Source organism: Triticum urartu, chromosome 2A, assembly GCF_056163025.1.
Source record: "Triticum urartu cultivar PI428250 chromosome 2A, HENAU_Tu73, whole genome shotgun sequence".
Lineage (NCBI taxonomy): Eukaryota > Viridiplantae > Streptophyta > Magnoliopsida > Poales > Poaceae > Triticum > Triticum urartu.
Window position 1 is genome coordinate 372,424,770 of NC_141874.1, and position 14,998 is coordinate 372,439,767.

The following is a 14,998-nucleotide window of genomic DNA, read 5'->3' on the forward strand; positions in this document are numbered from 1 at the left end:
AAACGATCCTGGTGAAGTTGCAGTACCTGGAAACCTTGGTAGCCTTGGCTTTGGCTTATGGACCTGAGGCCTGTGCTCCACATGATAGTCAAATTGCGGACCGGCTGCAGGTGGAGGAACCAGAATGGGCCAGCGGACAGTGGTAAGTTGGCCTTGATAGAATGCCTGCTCAAGAGTGTGTGGCCGTGGAGGTGGTACAGGAGCAGTGGCATTGACTTCTGGCTGCAGATTGGCTTCAGGTGCAATCACTTCTGGCACCACATTAACTTCAGGCGCCATAGTAGCTTCAGCCATGACAACGTCACTGGCTTCAGTATGGGTGTTGTTGGCCGCCTCAGTGTTATCAACCTCCACTCGAGTAGCTGGAGGGTCGGACATGTTCTCCTCGAGAACAACTTCAGGGTTGGTTGGGGGGTGTAGCAACACGTTCTTCTTCATGTCTTGGTTCTTCTTGTTCATCGGCTGATGCAGCCGGAATATCTTCAGCCACTTTGGCTTCAGACTCGGGGATGTTCGCATTAGGAGAGGCTTCAGGAAAGACTTGGCGTGAAACGAATTGGCGCTCTTCGCCTTCTGGAACACTTGACAGAGTGACCTGTGGCTGTGGTCCTTTGTGAAGCCTGTGGAACGCTGGCGACGCTTGTGAAGATGGAGTTGGTTGGGCCACAAAGTCATTGTCTTCAAGCACGGAAGTGGTGACTTGAGGTGGGGGAGTACTTGGTGATTCTTCTTGACGGGAGGAGTCTTGTGGGTGATTAGCCCATGAGTCATCCTAAGCAATTGGCATCAATATACGACCAATGCTGATGAGTTCGCTGTTCGTGAGAATAGGCGATGATACCACATTGTGTTCGATCTGAGGAAGGACTTCATCATCTTCAACATTGTCTTGATGACCAATGTCTTCAGTTGTGGTGGGGTCAACAGCTGGAATGTCTTCAACTTCTGGAGCCTCTGTGGAAGCAGGCTCATGAACTATCAACTGACACTCATGGTGTTCAGACGCAGGATGAGCAACTAAGATTGGCTCGACGACAAGGGGCTCTGTGGGAGCAGCCCGATCTTTCTTCTTGGTTTTTCTCTTCTTGGTCGGTGGAGCATCGTCAGTGGTGGCCTTGGTCTTGCGCTTTCGGGCTTCGACTTCAGTTGCCCTTGTTTTCTTGAGCTCCAAAGCCATTGTGGGGACCTTAGGCTTCGAGCCTGTCATACTGGCCGGGAAGACAATGCGAGGTTCTTCCTGCCTTGATGCTTCTGGTTAGGCCACAGCAGGCTTCTTCTTCTTCTTGGCAGCCATTCTGGGGTCAATGCCAGGTCGCCCCAGAGCCTTGCGCTTTTCAGCTTCATTGTAGCCTTGAACACATTTGGCAGCCAGGTGTTTCATGCGCTCTCGAGAACCTTTAGCTTCTTCACGTTTCTTGTGGAACGCCTCCTTGAGCTCATGCAGCATGACCTTGAAGTTTTGGACGTCTTCCATGTTGAGCTTGGCCATGTGCTTCTTGAACTGAGCCTTTTCATAATCAATCTTGTGCTTCAGCTCAACAATTCTCTGTGCAAGTGCCAGCTCAGGAGCAATCGCTCCATGGAAGGAGACGCTGAGGCCAATCGGGAGTTGAAGATCATCAAAACTGAGGTCTGGGCTGTCAAACCACTCATCAGGGAACTTGTACAGGATCTCCACATCAAAGAGGGGAAGATCATTGAAGATTTCCGCCTCTTGCTTGCTCTTTATAAGCATCTCAAGAGCATCATCGCCAAGATCTTCATCGCTAGACAGATCAATGGCTTCGTTCTCATTCCTCATAATGGCAGCAGGGGTCAATGCTTGACCAGTTGGTTGCATGGGCTTCTTCATCTTGTCAGACTTGGAGATGCGAGAGAGATCTTCAGACCGCACACTGGCTTCAGGAGGTGCAGTGGCCAGAGGCTTCGCCCGCGAGACCTTTGGTGCGGAGGAGGGCTTTGAAGCCTTTGGTTTCTTTTGCTTCATAGGCTTCGGTGGTGCAGGCGTTCCGTCAGAATCAACGTCATCTGCAGAGTGATCCACGGTTGCCCCTTGAACCTGAATGTGAGTGATGAGACCTTCAAGGTTGTAGAAGGGCCCAACAATATTGGGGTCAGCATCGCGTGTGCCGTTGGCACGAGGAGCAGAGGGACCAGGCTTGAAGTCTAACCCAAGCGACTTCTTGTTCTCTTTGGCAGAAGTTTTGGCAGACTAGAAGTTGCGCTTAAAGAGATTGTCTTCACGACACCATAACAGAGAGGATGGGTCGGCATTAGCAGGCTGAGGTCCACGGATCATGCAGGGGTAGAAGCCTTGAGCAATAGCTTCAGACTTCGACTTGGGCTGAAGACCTTTGTATATAATATCTCCCGAGGGGACCTTGATGGCATTCTTTTCAGCATATTCGTCAGTGACAAATTTGTACTTGAACCATTCCTCTGCCCAATGTCTTCGAATCCATTGGATTCGGTTCTTGCATTCTCCATAGGTCTCTTCTGGATCTGACTTGTATATCTCATAGAGATCCGGTGGCAGGTCCTTGGCAGTGTTTTCACGGCGCTGTCTGCCGCCTTTCCTGACTGATTTTTCTGTCGCCATGAAGTTCAGACTGAATGACTTTAGAACTTGCAAAGGCTTCCTTCGGCTGGTCAGACAAGAATTAGCTTCGGGAGAATTGATGTGATGCTGTAAGAACTCTGCAAATGAATGCAGACTATGAGAACCAAGGGATTCTCCCACGGACATGTACCTGTGACAGCATTAGAGATGCGAGGGAAGGGGAAGAGGTCATATGCATTCTCAGAAGATTTTGAAGATAAATCAGTTTAGAAGACATTGACCTCATAGTGCGAAGACATTCACTCATATGTAGAGAGTTGGTTCCAGATTTGTACGAATCCACGAATAAGTACAAGTGAGGAATCTAACTACTTTGTGAAGCATAAGTGAACATACTAGGCATGTTATGAGATGCAGAAAAGGATAGATTCAATTTGTTGGGACAGAAACCACTTGTGGTTGAAAAAGATGAATCTATCGGATCAAAGAGGACTGTAAAAAGAGTTTTTATTTACCACTCGAGGAACTGCTAGACGGAGTAGGAGATGAGGCCGAGAAGTTCGATCTTCCGTGCCCTAACTTGGCGACGGAGGACACCTACGGCAAGGGCGGAGAAGACAATGCCCGCGGTCGGCGTGAGGACGGCGTCGATGAGGTCGCGGCAGTTAAGCACTTCATCGCCGGCGTCGTCGAGAGCTAGCGGTGGCGCTAGGGTTTGTGCGAGAAGGAGAAGTGGAAGAAGAGATAATGACTAGGGTGTGGCGTGTATTTATAAGGACAGGGACGGCGTAGCGTTATTACGCAGATGCCCCTGGCGGTTCACATCTGAAGGACACGTGGCGAACATGCAACACATTGGAGGTTGTTCCACGTTCCCACGCACGCCTGGATTGTCTGGTGGTTGTTCCCGCTTCTCTGGGTTTCAGGCAAAAAGGATTGAGCATTTAAAATAGATTTAATGTTTGTCTCTGTATCTTCTGCTGACAAGGACGCAGAGAAGACATTCAATAGTTTCAATAGAATGCATATGATTTGGATAGATAGATTTGATATGGGAGCATAGAAAGGTTAGGGTCCGATCACATTCACTTAGTTCAAAAGATTCAAAACAAGAAGACATAGCTATAAGTGAATGTTGTAGAGGACAGAATGCTAATACATGAATATATCCGAATAAGACCAAATCAATATAGTGAAGATAAACATGAAGTCATGTTAATATTGAAGACAAACCAAACGCGAAGATTTTGTAAATGTAACGCCAACAGAAAATACTTCAAGCAAAAGTTTGGTGGTGGCGTTACCCACCGTATAGGAAGTATTAGACCCTGTCAAATTTTGCGTTAATGTATTCACACTTAGAGTGTAAGTCTTCATTAGTTGAAGATATACGTTACTTCGTGTGTTGCACATCTAAGTCATCAACATGCATAAGTGTTAGGATGTGTGCATGATCACAGGACATTTGAGGATTCCAAGATATTTAGCTCACACCGCAACTTGCAAAACCTTTTCTCATCCAAGGGCTTTGTGAAGATATCTGCCAGTTGCTCTTCAATGTTGACATGAATGATATCAATATCTTCCTTCATGGCATGATCTCTGAGAAAGTGATGATGGATCTGAATGTGCTTTGTCTTCGAGTGCTGAACTGGGTTGTTGGCAATCTTGATGGCGCTTTCATTGTCGCAGTAGAGTGGCACTTGCTTCAGATGAATGCCATAGTCTTTGAGTGTTTGCTTCATCCATAGAAGCTGAGCGCAGCAAGATCTAGCAGCAATGTATTCAGATTCAGCAGTGGAAAGAGATACATAGTTCTGCTTCTTTGAAGACCAACACACAAGTGATCGTCCCAGAAAGTGACATGTGACTGATGTAGACTTGCGATCCACCTTGTCACCAGCATAATCAGCATACGAGAATCCAACTAGATCAAACTCTGAGCCCTTTGGATACCATAATCCTAGTGTTGGGGTGTAAGCCAAATATCGAAGAATTCGCTTCACAGCTAAGTGATGTGATTCCTTTGGTGCCGCTTGGAATCGGGCACACATGCAAACACTAAGCATGATATCTGGCCTAGATGCACATAAATAAAGCAGAGAACCAATCATGGAGCGGTATAACTTTTGATCAAACTCTTTACCATTGGCGTCAGGACCCAGATGACTTTTTGTTGGCATTGGCGTCGTATAACCTTTGAAGTCTTGCATTCCAAACTTCTTCAGGCAATCTTTGAGGTATTTCTCTTGAGATATGAAGATGTCGTTGCGTTCCTGCCGTATTTGAAGACCAAGGAAGAACTTCAGCTCACCCACCATGGACATCTGATATTTCTCTTGCATCATGTGTCCAAAATCATCACTGTATTTCTGATTAGTGCAGCCGAAGATAATGTCATCCACATATATTTGGCACACAAACAGTTCACCATCATATGTCTTCGTGAAGAGTGTGGGATCCAGGGAACCAGGTTCGAAGCCTTTGCTCTTCAGGAAGTCTTTGAGTGTGTCATACCAAGCACGAGGGGATTGTTTGAGGCCATATAGTGCCTTGTTGAGCTTGTAAACCATGTCAGGATGTTTTGGATCTTCAAAACCAGGCGGTTGTGCAACATACACTTCTTCTTCAATCTTGCCATTGAGAAAGGCACTCTTCACATCCATTTGATACAGAAGGATGTTATGATGATTTGCATAGGCTAGGAGTATGCGTATAGCTTCAAGCCTAGCCACAGGAGAAAATGTTTCATCGAAGTCAATTCCTTCAACTTGAGTGTATCCTTGAGCAACGAGACGAGCCTTATTTTGACAACTTGACCATGCTCATCTTGCTTGTTGCGATATATCCATTTAGTGCCTATGATATTGTGTTTACGAGGATCAGGACGCTTGACCAGTTCCCATACATTATTCAGCTCGAACTGTTGAAGCTCTTCTTGCATAGCTTGAATCCATTCAGGTTCCATGAAGGCTTCATCAACTTTCTTGGGTTCAGATATTGAGACGAATGCAAAGTGCCCACAGAAATTTGTTAGTTGTGTTGCCCTTGAACGAGTGAGTGGACCAGGTGCATTGATGCTATCAATTATCTTCTCAATCTGTACTTCATTTGCAACATGAGGATGAACTGGGCGAAGATTTTTCTCTTGCTGATCATTGTCATCGTTTGAAGGATTGTCTTCAGGCTGAGCATTGTCTTCAGGTTGATTAGGTGCAGAAATGATAAGTTCCACTTCAGGCTGTACTTTAGACGGTATGATTTCTCCAGTTCCCATAATCTTGATGGATTCACTGGGTGGAATTTCATGTAGCACATTTGGCGGGTGCTCTCTTTGCGAGCCCTTAGTCTCATGGAACCGCACATCCACAATTTCAACCACTTTATAGTGAAAGAGGTTGAAGACTCTGTAGGAGTGTGAATCCTTTCTATAGCCAAGCATAAAACTTTCATGTGCTTTCGGTGCAAATTTTGAAGTGTGATGTGGATCCTTGATCCAGCACCTAGCACCAAATACTCTGAAGTAACTGCCATTTGGCTTCTTACCAGTGAGGAGTTCATAGGATGTTTTCTTCAGAAGCTTGTGAAGATAAACACGGTTGATGACATGGCATGTAGTATCAATAACTTCAGGCCAGAACTTTCTTGGTGTCTTGTATTCATCGAGCATCGTCCAAGCCATCTCAATGAGTGTTTTGTTCTTGCGTTCCACGATGCCATTCTGCTATGGCGTGTACGGAGCTGAGAACTCATGAGTGATGCCCAGTGTATCAAGATAAGTGTTGAGGCCGGTGTTCTTGAATTCAGTGCCATTGTCACTTCTGATGTGCTTGATTTTGACGCCATAGTTGTTCATGGCTCGGTTGGCGAAGCATCTGAAGACATCCTGCACTTCAATCTTGTAGAGGATTATATATACCCATGTATATCTTGAATAATCATCAACAATGACGAAGCCATAGAGACAAGCAGTAGTAGTAAGGGCAGAGTAGTGAGTAGGGCCGAAGAGGTCCATATGTAGCAGTTCGAAGGGTTGAGTCGTTGTCATGATTGTCTTCGAGGGATGCTTGGCCCTCGTCATCTTTCTAGCTTCGCAGGCACCGCATAAGTGATCCTTCTTGAACTTGACGCCCTCGATGCCTATGACGTGCTTCTTCTTTGCAACAGTATGCAAGTTCCTCATGCCAACATGCCCTATCCTCCGATGCCAGAGCCAGCACTCTGAAGCTTTTGCAAGAAGACATACGGGAAGCTGTGGTCCTGCTGAGAAATCTACCATGTACAAATCATCTTTCCGATACCCTTCAAAGACTAGAGACTTGTCAGATTCCATTAGAATAAGGCAACGATATTTTCCAAATATCACAATCATGTTCAAATCGCAAAGCATTGAGACAGACATTAAGTTGAAACCAAGGGATTAAACAAGCATCACTTTATCCATGTGCTGATCCTTTGAGATTGCAACTCTACCTAGACCCAATACCTTGCTCTTACCAGTATCAGCAAATGTGATGTGACTTCTATCAGATGGACGTAAGGTTGATTCCATGAGAAGATTTCATTTGCCAATCATGTGATTAGTACATCCACTATCAATAATCCATTCTGAAGTAGCTGGTGTCATACCCTACAGTGCAGTTAGGGGGATAGGCTTCACGAAGAGCGTTCTGAAGCATAAACATTTGACAAGCAAGTGGATTATGAAAGCTTAGATCGAGGTTAGGACTGATAGGAAAAATAGCAAGCGACTCAGGAACAAAATACATAATAAGACCATTTGGGCATTTGATCTTGCACCCTACAAGATGTTTTAGGTCCCCAGCAATAGCTTCAGACGCATTTGATTTTCGGTTAGAGACCTTTCCCTGCAAAAGAGAGTTAAGCTTTCTTAGCCACCCACATCTTCAAGGGTGGCTTCGAAGCAATGAGTCTAAGTGCAGCGTCTGAGAACTTTGGCTTTGAAGCCCTGGCAAATAGTTTTGCAGGAGGTGAATAATACTCATAGGAATAAGCAGAGTAGTTCTTGGTCTTATGAACATGGTGGTTCGATGAAACACGCTCATATTCATAGGCCTGGGTATGATTTCCCTGCAAAACATTTGTGTTAGTGTGACTCGGGTGAGTCCTCTGTCTGTATGAAGCCTTTGGACCATATGAAGCCTGTGGTCTGGGGTTTGTCTTCTTCCCTTGTGGTGTCATGACGACATTCACAAGAAGATTCTTCAGACACCTTTTGGGCACCCATACTTTCTTCATAGGTGGCCCATTCCTGCAGTTAGTACCAATATACCTGGCAAACACTTCACCATTCTGATTCTTAAAAAGTTTATAGTTTGCATCAAAGGATTCATCAATGACAATAGGATTAGCACAAGTGAAGCCATATAGGGTGGATGGATCCACTGAAGGTTCCTTTGCAGCAACCCATGTGGTTTTGGGGTACTGCTCAGGCTTCCAGTAAGAGCCATCAACATTCATTTTCCTTTCAAACCGAACACCCTCTTTCCTAGGGTTTCGGTTCAGAATCTGCCTTTTGAGGACATCACATAGTGTCTGATGCCCTTTGAGACTTTTGTACATCCCTGTTTCAAGCAATGTCTTCAACCTAGCATTTTCATCAGCAATAGTAGTGGCATCCTCAGCAGAGGAGTTAGTTACCACATAAACAGTTGAAGATATTGCAACAGTAGCGGCAGTAGAACATTCAGCAACAGAAGTAGCGTTATCACGCTCAAGGCATTTAAGACATGGTGGTTCAAATCCTTCCTGAGCGGGACTGATCTGTTGAGCGCGAAGTGACTCGTTTTCCTTTTGAAGATCTTCATGAACCGCTCTCAATTTCTCAAGTTCTTGCTTCCTTTGAAGATAATCATAGGAAAGTTTTTCATGAGTTGTTAAGAGCGTGTCATGACGCCTTTCAAGTTCCTCATACTTAACATGAAGATTTTTTATGTCTTCAATTAAGGACTGAGATCGAGTCATTTTAGCGTCCAACAGGTCATCGCTTTTGTCTAACAGTTTTTGAATATGTTCCATAGCTTTCTGTTGTTCAGTTGCAATTTTAGCAAGTGTTTTGTAGCTGGGTTTGGAATCACAATCAGAGTCATCTTCACTGGATGTTTGATAGTGAGCATTGCGTGAGTTTACCTTGGCACCACGTGCCATGAAGCAATAGGTGGGATAGGATGGCTCGGGTTCAGGAGACATTGTTTTAAGTGACTCCTTGAAGTCGAGGAACTAGGGATCCTGACGTGTCCGATGACCTTCATAAACATCAGAGATCCGATCCCATATAAGCTTTGCATTGCAGAGATGCATGATTCGCCTGAACTCATCTCTAGACAGAGAGGAGCATATAATGTCCTTCGCCTTGACATCCAACAGAGTGAACTTCTGAATGCCGTCAGCAACCGCCATCTTGCATAAGTCGGTGAGGCCAATCTCCGTGACCGTCCAAAGCTCACTGTCCATTGCAAGGAGTCGCTTCCTCATCATAGTCTTCCATTTGGGATAATCAGTGCCATCGAAGACGGGGCACGCAACGGAGACTTTGATTATCCCTGCAATCGACATAGCTAAAACTCCAGGTGGTTAAACCAAATCACACAGAACAAGGGAGTACCTTGCTCTAATACCAATTGAAAGTGCTAGTTATCGACTAGAGGGGGGTGAATAGGCGACTTTTATGAAAGTCTTCAAAACATGGGAGTTTCGAAGACAAACTATAGAAATGAGCCTATAACCATGTAGCGGAAGGTAGACTACACTAGACAAGCCATAGTCAAGTATTCAATGAAGTGAGAGAACGAAGACTAATAGCAGCTAGGAAGTATGGATCGGGATGGAAGATAGTATGAAACCAATCAGAACAAACAGTCACAGAGTGAAGATAAATGGATAATGCAAACAGGCAATGACTTCACAAGGACCAACTGTAAATAAAGAGATGGGAAGGATAGAACCAGTTGCTTGTTGAAGACAATGATTTGTTGGACCAGTTCCAGTTGCTGTGACAATTGTACGTCTGGTTAGGGAGGCTGAGATTTAACTCAGAAGACCGTGTCTTCACCTTATTCCCCTTGAGCTAAGGACACCCAGTCCTCGCTCAATCACTCTGGTAAGTCTTCAAGGTAGACTTACAAACCTTCACAGAATTCGTTCACCGGCGATCCACAATGACTCTTGGATGCTCAGAACGCGACGCCTAACCGGCTAGAGGATTCACAGTCCTCAAGTGTAACAAGTCTTCAGATCACACAGACAGGAAGACTTCAGTGATGCCTAACACTCTTTGGCTCTGGGTGTTTAGGGCTTTGTCCTCGCAAGGATTTCTCTCTCAAAGGCTTCGAGGTGGGTTGCTCTCAAACGACAAAAGCCGTGCACTAACTCTGAGAAGCCACCAATTTATGGTGTAGGGGTGGGCTATTTATAGCCACTAGGCAACCCGACCTGATTTGTCCGAAATGACCTTGGGTCGCTAAGGAACTGACACGTGTTCCAACGGTAAGATTTCAAACACACGCGGCAACTTTACTTGGGCTACAAGTAAAGCTGACTTATCCAACTCTGGATAAGTTTTGCTCTCATTGTCTTCGCTCGAAGACATAGGATTTTGATTAAGCATCACTTCAGTCACTCTGACTTTGTTCACTGGGACCCCACTTAACAGTACGGTGGTTCCTATAACTCAACAAATAAGAAAAGGAAACAACGAAACAACTACGTCTTCGCGCTCCATAGTCTTCACACAAGGTCTTCTCTTGTCATAGTCTTCAATGTGAATGTCTTCACATACCACCTTTGTCTTCAATGTCTTCATACATTTTTAGGGGTCATCTCCGGTAGGTAAACTGAATCAATGAGGGACTACTCCCTGTGTTATCCTGCAATTCTCACAAACGCATTAGTCCCTCAACCAGGTTTGTCGTCAATACTCCAAAACCAACTAGGGTGGCACTAGATGCACTTACATTGTTTGAGAGAGACCATCTTCATACTACGCCTCCCACGGATTGATAAACCTTAGGTCATCCACTTGAGGGAAATATGCTATTGTCCTACAAAACTCTGCACTTGGAGGCCCAAGTCTACAAGAAGAAGGTTGCATAGTAGACATCAATCTGTAGGTCCATAGACCACCATGATGTCCCAGAGAGTGTTACGATCTTTGTGGAAAACCACCATACTCGCCCAAAAGACCCCATGATCAAAAGCAACAAACTCAAAGTGATCCAGCTTAGCCCCAATAAGAATTCCCCCAGAATGCCCGAACGCAGGGAGGCACACCGCTACGTGAAACCGTCTGCCTTGCAATACCAGAGAGGTCGGATCTAGAAAAATTAGACTTGAAGGTCTCAACAAGGCCAACAATATCAATGTCATCACCACAAACTAAATCACGGATTTGGTCGCGATGCCCCCTAAAGCCAAAACCCCGTACATTCCAAAAGATATCTTTCATTTAGAAGAAAGTTTTTTGATCCGCAGACTCGACCTGCTCGGGTCCAAGCAGGATTTTAGCTTAAGTTTAGAAGAACGTCCCATCTTAGTGATCGAGAGTGGAGGGCCACTACACTTTGTCACCCCCTCAGCACCCACCGACTTCGCAGCCACCTTCGACTTGGTGGCTGCCTCCTTGGCCTTAGCAATGGCCTCTTGGGCCTCTTCATTTAACAGGATCAACGAGTGCAAGGAGGTTGGGGAACCAATGTTATGATCAACACTAACACCAATAGCAGATACAATATTCATGATATGGGAATCGGGTAGGGATGGTAACGCCAAACGAACTAGAGAAGAGGATTGTGGAGATTTTACCTATAGGAGCAGAGCCCTTGGACGCTTCGGGAAGATCAGCCCTCACCTGGGAAGGGGCCGCAACGAATTACCTAGGCAGTCCCTTCCGGGTCATGGACACAGGCGAGAGAATCGGAGCCACACCAGAGCGGGCCGCCGGAGAGGACACACCCTCCCCAGCCCTCCTAGCATCCGCCACCTCTCCCAGATCCCCATCCATACAACATCAAAGGTCCCCTACCTTGTCCTTACTGCCCATCGAAAACCTGTTCTTGGCTGAAAACTTGCATTCTGAGGATTTCTTCTTTGGCTTCTTGCTGCTCGGGCTGTGAGGAGATGTCGTGGTATCCAGAGGAGCATAAACAATCCCTGACAAAGAAGGAGAGGCAGGGCGCACAGCTTCAGCCTGAATATTAGAGCAAGCCCCGAAGAATGGCGTGGCCCCATCAAGACCAGCAGCAACATTGTGATCCACTCCACATGGCCCCTCCTTGACATTTCCACCACCCCCAGAACTAGGATGGGCAAAATAAAACAGACCCCTCGACTTCAAGCCCATGGCCTCCCACTCCGACGAGGTGAAAGGGTTGGAGGGCTTAGGAGCCGGTGGTGGTGGGGGTGGAGCCTGTTGGGCCGCCAAGGCATCAGAGCGCACGCAAATACGATAAGCATCAGAGATGGGGAAGACATCGATGGATCCATGAACACGGGCCAGATCCAAGCACTAGACTTTCATGTGAATAGCTCCCGGAGGGTCAAGAGACGATTCATCCACAACAATAGGCTTTCCAATTAACTGACCAAAAGCCATCAAGAACAGAACATTGCAGAGCCCGGATGACACATCCTCAAGGAGCACCCAGATATCAGAGAGGGAGGCCACCGCCTTGGAACCATCTACATCAGCCTTGACTGAAACCATCACTTGATTCAAAGGAAGAGTAAATCTCAAACAAGAAGCCATCATCTTAAGGCTCTCCTTGGTATGGAAGGTGATAATGAATTCCGTCTTTGAGATCTGATTAACCAGCCAATCCCACCATCTAGGCCCCATTCCTTAAGCTCATCCGATATCACTTGACTAGAAACATGCTTGGAGATAACAGAGATCACATCCGCGTTGGAAGCCACCGGCACCACCGCAGGCATCCCAAGCTCTCCATCAAGCGCAAAGAAGGAGCTGCTTGGCAGCCCCAACCCATATTGCTTGAAAGCAAGGAAAGGCGAGCGGTCATCACAGTCCACAGTGAGATGTCCTTCTGTGCGACATATCGGATAGAAGAGTGGAAAGAAGTAGTAAGACTGGAAGTGACCCGCACAATGACAGGCGAAGCAGGTCAAGGTCGCCGACCCCGTAGCCGAACCACCACCAGAAGACAGCCTGGTGCCGCGAGAGGGAACGACGCCCGTGGGGGTGGAGGTGGGGGTGGAAGAATGTCATCACCAACCCCTCCAGAAGAAGAACCCGGGTCTTGGAAAGAGGTTCGACGAAACTTAGAGGGAAAGGACGTGTTGCCGAAGCCACCAGCCTGCCCACCACTAGCACCACGGCCACGGCCGGTGAAAATAGAGCCCGCACCGCCGCCGCGGCCACCAGCCGACACATGACCCACCAGACGGCGAGGACGATTAGGACAGGGAGGAGGGACCGCCGTGGCCACCAAAGAGCCCGACGCCACAGCCTCCCATGGATCCACCGCGGCCGCCGCCTCCTCACGCGACCGCTCGTCGCACTGCATCCAGGCAGGGCCCGTCGCCCACGCCTCCCGATCCTTCTCCACCTGCTCCCGAATAGCCCGATCTGCCTCCAAATTCTCACGCAGCTCCGCCTCATACGCCAGATCTGCAGATCGACCTGCCTCCACAGGGCCCTCCCTACCCCGCTTGCTTCCCGACATCGCCTCCAAGGAGGAGGCCCTGGATCTATCCATGGCCACCGCTGCCGCGAAGGAGATCGTGAGGGAAGGAGTTGGAAGCGCTCTCACAAGACGGCGGATACGGAAAGGATAGCGGCGCATGTCTGAACTAGAAGCCAGAAACCCTAGGTCAGGGGTAATGGCACCCCTTCGGATCAATATAAACTGCAGACGACGTGGGCCACCAGGTCGGGCCAAGGGAGAAGGGCCACTCGAGCTGACTTGGCCACCAGAAGCCGGGCCCAACACCAAAGGCCCCGGAATGACCAGAGGATGGAAGTCAGCCTTGGAGAGGGACATCGAGCAGGGCCTACAACCCGGCCCAACACCCACACCAGCCCCGACCCACTCCAGCCCACCTACCAAGCTTTCCACCACCGAAGCGGCTAGGGTTTGCTCCCCTCCCGAGCACGAAACCGCATGCCTACCACCGGTCGCCACCGATGACGAGCCTGAGGCCAGCCTTCCCAAAGGCCGTACCTCCGCCACCACACACACCTTGGAGACCATCACCAGAGAGTCATGGCCAGCCACGCACGGCAATAAGGGAGCGGCCGCGCCCATCTTGCCAGATCCACGCCCATGGCAATGTACCACCCGCCAACCAGATTCGCCGGACGGCGAACACACCGATCGCCCCCGGCCCCCTAGAGTGAATTTCTGGACCTTGGGCTACGGCGACGGCGAGGACGACCAGGGCAGCAACTGAGGGCCATACACCTCATCTTTTGACCCATAATCATCACCGTCCAGTGCCCAAAACTTGTTTGCCACAAGAAGGCAGGGAAGTGAGGGAGGGGGAAACCCTAGATGCACCGCATGCAGCCCCATGGGACGAAGCAGAGGGAGGAAAACATACCGGTAGCCGCCGCACCCCAGCGTATCCACCAAGGAGAGGGAGGTGGAAGGGGGGGAGTAGGAGGAGGGGAAGGAGAGGAGAGACGCCATCGCGGTATTTGGCCAAATTTCTGGGACGGTAGTTTTAGCCGTAATGTGCAACTGAGAAACTCCTATGTCTCACTCATACATAACCATTTGCACATTCACACCTCTCTATGACTCTACCACACGCCATGTGGGAAGGTTCGATACAATACCAAACACCCATGTTATTGTTGTAGGGCTCATCTTTTTGTTCACCATAGGATGGCTCACTGGAATAGTTCTAGCAAACTCTAGGCTAGACATTGATCTACATGATACTTATTATATGGCGTTTGCACATTTCCATTATGTATTTTCTATGGGAGCCGTTTTTGCTTTATTTGCTAGATTTTACTATTGGGTGGGTAAAATCTTTGGTTGGACATATCCTGAAACTTTAGGCCAAATTCATTTTTGGATCACCTTTTTTGGGGTTAATATGACCTTCTTTACCATGCATTTCTTAGGGCTTTTGGGTAGGCCACAGAGCATTCCAGATTATCCAGATGCTTACGCCGGATGGAATGCTCTGAGCAGTTTTGGTCCTTATATATCCGTAGTTGGGATTTGTTGTTTCTTCGAAGTTGTCGCAATAACTTCAAGCAGTGGAAAGAACAAAAAAGTTTCTGACATTGGATTTTCCTTTTTAGAGCTATCAAACTAGGTCTTTTAGGTTTATTTTGACTTGATTGAAATTAAGTGGATGCAACGAAACAAGAAATTTAATTAGACTACTTAACTATTTCAATCTACTATCTATTCTATGTAGATTCAAAGATAATATAACAAAAAGACTCTA